The sequence below is a fragment of the Eptesicus fuscus genome, chromosome 8, assembly GCF_027574615.1.
Source record: "Eptesicus fuscus isolate TK198812 chromosome 8, DD_ASM_mEF_20220401, whole genome shotgun sequence".
Classification (NCBI taxonomy): Eukaryota; Metazoa; Chordata; class Mammalia; order Chiroptera; family Vespertilionidae; genus Eptesicus; species Eptesicus fuscus.
In genome coordinates, this window is record NC_072480.1 from 41386011 (window position 1) to 41393194 (window position 7184).

The window sequence follows — 7184 nt, forward strand, 5'->3', positions numbered from 1 at the left end:
CTAAGTATTTACACCAGAGAATGTCTAGCATTAAAATTACCAAAGCAGTGTCTTTGTCCCCGGTTCGGGAACTGCCCCTCTCTAGAATTTCAGTCCACTCCCAAAGGACTATTCAAAAATGGCTGTAGACATTTGTTAACTTCAGAATAGTTCTGAGACAGTCCCTGAAAATCTTTTTTATTAATTTCCATCGATAGGAAGAAAAAATTTTTTTTTTTCTTAGAAGCTTCTAGTTTCCAAATCAAGATACGCTTCCCATATACTCATTCACTTTAATTTCAGAGCCGGCTTTTTTTTTTCTGCATGCAAAATATTAACAAAGGTACCCCAAACAAACTGCATTTTTTTCTTTCTGGCCATTCCTCAGTTAATATGTTCTAGTTAAATTTTCTCATTTCTGGTAAGTACTTGCAAGTAAAGGCTTCTTATCAGGAGTATTAAATGAGGGCTGGGGTCTTGGGAGCTTCTAGCCTTGGAGGCACAATTTCCCATGTTAAATTTTTTTTATTTTTGGATATCTGTAGTCTGAGCAAACTTTAGATATGTTATGTAGTAGGTCAAATGTGGCCTCAGTTTCTCTCCCGGCTGTCTAAAACCACAAAAAAGTTTTTTGGGGCCCGGGCAGACCAAGCCTTTATGGTGGCCCCCTAGAAAAGCCATTTAGTTAATTACAGTCGGAACTTCCAGACGGGGCTCCTGCATTTCTGACACTTCCACAAAATTCTTAGTCACCTAAGAACACCTCAGAATCAGACTATTCTTTAAAAATAAAAAAGTGTTGCCCCTTTATCTTCAGAGCTGAATGAGTTCAGCTCATTTATACGGCGAAGGTTATTTTTGCTCAGACTCTCAGCAATTCCAATTGAAAAGCCAAAATCAAAACCAGCCACCCATTTTTCCTCCAGAGAAAGCCTAAGCCTGGGTTCTGCCAACCCTTAACCTGGGGTTTTGTCAACCCTGGTTCTACCTCGAGGATTTTAAAACACAGCTCAAATAAAGTCAGAGACCCTCTACCAACAAGGGACGGTCCTGGATCCGAGAGATCACTCACCCACGTTCACCCAATGGGCGGAGAACCGGTGGGCTCAACGGGCCCTTTGCTGGATCCTAGCTCCAAGTCCAAGTCCAAAGGATGATCCCGGGTGAGTTTTCTTTGGAATCCTGCCGACTACGCCAAAAATGTTAACGAAAAAACCATTGAAACCTGTAAAGAATTTTAGTGAGTTTATTTGAGCCAAAATGTCGACATATGCCGGGAAGCAGAACCTCAATGAATTGAGATAATGCTCCGAAGAAAATGGTGGGTTCCATCTGTATTTATACATTGCCATCAGAGGAGGGACATAGGTGGGCTACATGAAATTCATTGGTGACGAATTAAGGAGGTGGGATAAAGTCAAACGGTGGGAAACCCCTGGGATTGGATAAAAAGTAAAATGATGGACACATACTTAGGTGGGTACAGGAACAATTAACATGATAATGAAGGAATTTGAAGTATCTGTCCTGGCGCCCACCACATTTGGTTGTGCCCCAGGGGCTCCAGCAAAAGAAGGAAGTTACAAGTTACACAGACATCTCACAGATATGTTATCTTAGAGGCAAAAAAGGCAAATGGGCTCAGGAAAGAAGATCTAAGTTGACCTTTGTCAGGGAAGATATGGGCCTAGGACATGACTGCCCACTATAACCTGTTTGTAGCTAAATATTTAATTTTCAAACCATCCTTTGTGGTTATTTCAGGTCTCTGAGTTTGCAAGACTGCCACATAGGCCTCCCCTGAGCTTGTCAGGTTAGCATGTGGCTCCTTCCGTTCACAGGTGGCTGCCTGGTCTGTGGTTTATTTTCAGCTGAGTTTCTGAGAACTAAACATAGGGTGCCTATTCACCAACATGGGTTAAGGCAGCCCATCACAGCTTTAAAAAACAAACAAAAAACAGCCTGTTTCATCTTCCCAATTTGTTTAGCTCTTGCTCACTATTCCCTGTGGACTGATTGCAAAGGTTTGTCAATAATAGGCACTTTATAAATATTTGCTAGAGTTGCCATAACAAAGTACTACGGACTGAGTGGCTAAACCAACATTTATTTCCTCAGTTCTGCATGCTGGAAGCCCAAGATCAAGGTGTTGGAAGGCTTTTCTTCTGAAGTCTCTTTCCTTGGCTTGTACATTCTGGTCACCTCAATGTGTCCTCACATGGTCTTTCTTGTGTGCATAGATGCCTGGTGTCTGTGTCCAAGTTTCCTCTTCTTACAAGGATAGTAGTAGTAGCGGGACTCACCCTAACGGCCTCATTCTAACTCAGTCATCTCTTTGAAGGCCCTTTCTCCAAATATAGTCACATTCTGAAGTACTAAGGTTAGGACTTAAGTTTTGGGAAACACTATCCAGCCCTAAGTTTCCTAACAAAGAGATCCAAACTGTCACTTATATGTCTTAAAAGATTTTGGCTCAATCGTTGTGGGAAAGTGTTGTAATGTCAATAGTAAATAAAACTTATGGAGGTCACATAGGAAGAGTGAAAGTGCAATTTGCCTAGAGACCAGACATTTGATCAAAAGCACCGTTTTTAAAAATGTATCTTTATTGTTAAAAGTATTATAAATGTCCCCTTTGTGGGCTTTTTTCCCCCAATGACCCCCTCCATCCCCCACTGCCCCTCCCAGGCCTTCACCACACCATTGGGCACCCAGCTTTATGCATAATTCTTTTTTTAAAAATATATTTTTATTGATTTTAGGGAGGGAGGGGGAGAAAGATAGAAACATCAATGAGAATCGATAGGCTGCCTCCTGCACACCCCCTACTGGGGATCTAGCCCGCAACCTGAGCATGTGCCCTTGACCAGAATCGAACCCAGATCTTTCAGTCCACAGGCTGACACTCTATCCACTGATGTTTAAACCAGCTAGGGCTTATGCATAATTCTTAAACAGCCCTTTGCTCCTCACCCAAAGGAATGCTGTGTTTGTTTGAGGGGATGGGATGTTTGTGTGCCTGTGTATGTAAAAATAAACTTTTAATGTATTTCAGGCATCTAGCAAAGTATTTTACATACCAACTCTATTTCAACCTCACAGTCTGAGATAGGGATAATTTCCCACATTTTCCAGATTAGGAAACTGGATCTCTAAAGTAATTTGCCCAAAGCCGCCGAGCCAAAATTTAGGTGAGTCTGACTCCAGAGCCCAACTTCTTTGTAATGTGGTTTCCTGACTCCTATCCTGTTCTCAGATGAGATTGTGGGAGCTGCAGAGCTTTTGCCATGTGTGGTTCTTCAAGCTATGACTGTTAACATAGCATCTCTGCTATGACACCAAAAGCACAGGAAAAAAATAGGTGAGACTTCATCAAAATTTTAAAAATTTGTGCATGGAAGAATACCATTAAGAGTGTGAAAAAAATTAATAGTACTGGACAAAAAAACAGTTCCTAAAGTGTTAACTAAAAATTTTATTGATAGTTCATCTCATGATAAAATTGCATAACAGGTAATGAACCTAAAGCAGTCATATTATAGTGCAAAAAATAAAATTTAAAAGCTATCAAGACTACATTAAAAATTTTTCAAAAGCCTCCTAATATTTAAATCAAAAAAGGGGGGGATAGTAGAAGAATATCATGTAAGGAAAAATATCCTGTAAGTAAATTACATCTAGAAAATTTGTACTTTAGAAAAATAATTGTAATGCTAAAAGCAAGACACCCATGAAAAACACACAAGGTGTCAAAACAAGCCAGAGGAAAATCATTTGGGCAAAAAATGAAAAAGGATCCCAAGTCAAATTTATAGAAAATATTCCTTTATTAACTTTTTGGTCGAGAATATGTTTGTATATTTTCAGAAAACAACTCCGAGACCATGTGGATTCTGACAACATAGAGGAATCGACAGGACTACTCCAGCCATGAAGACAGAAGAGAAGCAGTCCATAGATGGAAGACGCTGACGTCGCCTTGCCATACTGTCAGCAGCTGTGCATCACTGCAGGTTGCCCAGGACCAAACCAGAGAGGGTCAGACCTGCATTACCACCATTTGTCCACCATCCAGAACTGAAATATCATTGCTGACATGTGCACATAAGGAACTGTTTGACATTGAAATTGGGTCTCAAAAGAACTGTTGGCCCAGAAAGAAACTCACTACAGACTGATTCCTTTGCCTTTCAGCATAACCATTATTGCTTGTCTCATTTTTGGTTCTTGTAAGTGTATTTCTAGTAGGACATGATCTCACTCATCTAGGGGAAATGATGAACAACATGGACTGATGAACAAGAACAGACCCAGAAACAAGGAGGCATAGATCAGACTGTTGGGCCTCAGAGGGAGGGTAGGAAAGGGTGGGGGTAAAGGGGAGAGATCAACCAAAGGACTTGTGTGCATGCATATGAGCCTAACCAGTGGTTAAGGACAACAGGGGGGGGGGGGGCATGCATGGGGAGGGGTGTGGGATGGGAATGGGGGGATGAGGACAAATATGTGATACCTTAATCAATAAAGAATTTTTTAAAAAGTGTGAAAAAAAGCAACTCATGAATAAAAGAAAATAGTTGCACATCAAATATCCAATAAGTGATTAATATGCCAGAATATATAAAGAACAACTAGAACTAAATGACAAAAAAAATAATTAAAACTTGGCAAAGGACTTGGTCAGATATTCCTCCAAAGATATACAAATAGCCAATGTTTAAGTACATGAAAAGATGCTCAACATCACTCATCACTAGGGAAATACAAATTAAAACAAAATTAGACTCTATGTCACTCCTAATAGGATGGCTATTATTTAAACAAACAAACAAAAAAACAGTTCTTTAAAAAAATTAGTTCCTTAAAAAATTATAGAATTACAATACAATGCAGCAATTCCATATTTACTGAAAAGAACTGAAAGCAGGGGCTAAATAATTACACACCAATGTTGACAGCAACATTACTCCCCATAGCCAAAAGATAGAAACAATTCAAATATCCATCATCAGATAAATGGACAAAATGTAGTCAATACATAAAATGGAATATTATTCAGCTTTTAAAACTAATGAAATTCTGATACATGATACAACACAGATGAAATATGAAGACATCGTGCTAAGTAAAATAAGAGACATAAAAGGATAAATATTCTAGGATTCCACTTATATGAGGTACCTAAAACAGTCAAATTCATAGAGAAAGAAAGCAGATGTTGAAGCTGGGGGAGAGAATAGGGAGTTATTGCTTAATGCAGGAGTGGGGAACATCCGGCCCTCAGCCGTATAAAGCCTGAGTAAGGCCAGAGAACTCATTTGGCCTGGCCCTTCCAAGACATTAGGGGTCAGTTAATTAAATGTTTGACCAAATATAGCAGGCTAATTTTTAAGTTGATAATTTTGTATGGCCTGCTAATGATCCTAATAAAGAGGGGATATGCTAATTGACCATCATGCCCTCACAAAGATGGTGGTGCCCACAGCCAATAAGGAGGGACTATGCCAATTGACTGCCACACCCTCAAAGATGGCAACACCCAGTCCCCTGAGCCGCCCAGGGCTGGCCCGAGGTGCAGGCAAGCCTCGGATGGTGGCTACCCAGCCGCCTAGGGCCGCCTGAGGCTCAGGTAACCAGGGCCGGCAGAGGCAGCAGCAGAAGTGTGATGGGGGCGTTGCCTCCCCCTGATCACCTCCCACCCCTGAGGGCTCCTGAACTGTGAGAGGGGGCAGGCCGGGCTGAGGGACCCTGCCTCCAGTGCATGAATTTTCATGCACCGGGCCTCTAGTGTTATACCTAAATGGCCCTTGGCAAAACACAGGTTCCCCATCCCTGGCTTAATGGATAGTTTCTGTTTGGATGATGAAAAAGTTCTGCACCGCCAAACCAGTATTATACGAAATGCTGAAAGGTATTTTTTTTTAAATATATTTTTATTGATTTTTTACAGAAAGGAAGGGAGAGGGATAGAGAGTTAGAAACATCAATGAGAGAGAAACTTCCATCAGCTGCCTCCTACACACACCCCACTTGGGATGTGCCCACAACCAAGGTACATGCCCTTGACCGGAATCGAACCCGGGACCTCTCAGTCCGCAAGCCAACGCTCTATCCACTGAGCCAAACCAGTGTCGGCTAAAAGGTATTCTTTAAGAAGAGGAAGAAGAAGGTAAAGATAAAAATTATGAACAACAAATACGTATTAACAAGTGAACATAAAAATCAAGTGAATAAAAAAATCTGATGAACAGAATAATCTGGTGAATATAAAAGAATCAGGGGTATAGAAAGGGAGTGGACTGACAATCCTCGAGGGGAAAGGGGTATGGGGGTGCGGGAAGAGACTGAACAAAAATCATACACCTATGCCCTAACCGGTTTGGCTCAGTGGATAGAGCATTGGCCTGTGGACAGAAGGGTCCCAGGTTCGATTCTGGTCAAGGGCATGTACCTTAGTTGCGGGCACATCCCCAGTAGGAGGTGTGTAGGAGGCAGCTGATTGATGTTTCTCTCTCATCGGATGTTTCCAACTCTCTATCCCTCTCCCTTCCTCTCTGTAAAAAATCAATAAAATATATTTTTTAAAAAATCATACACCTATGGATGAGGACAGTGGGGGGGGGGGGGTTAAGGGCATGGGGTGGGGTGGTAACCGGTTGGAGGGGAGCTATGGGGGAAAAAAGAGGAACACTGTAATAATCTGAACAATAAAGATTAAAAAAAGAAAAAGAAAACGTTCTGGATAGTGATGGTTGCACAATAATGTAAATGTTCTTAATATGACTATACAACTTAAAATGGTAAATTTTATGTTGTGTATATTTTACAATAAAAATGTGGCTAATGTGAGGAATGTTTAATTTTAATTAATTTAAATAATTTTAAAAACTGACACTTGACTCAGTTATTGGAAAACTTTTAAGTTTGAAACATGTAAATTTTATAATATCCATTTAGAAGTATAGAAAAATATAATCTCACATATTGGATATGCCAACTGTTTTCAAGCCTGGAGCAATGTTAATATAGCTACGTCCTTTCCCTACCAGGGCAAGTCTTTCATTTTACACCTCAAGCCTAATTTTATATTTTAAATTACACAGCCTACCTTTAAGTAGTCTTCAATCATATATAACTAATGGGCATCTAAATATTTATAGAATACCTACAGAAACACAAGTTGAATTCATGGAAGCATATATTAA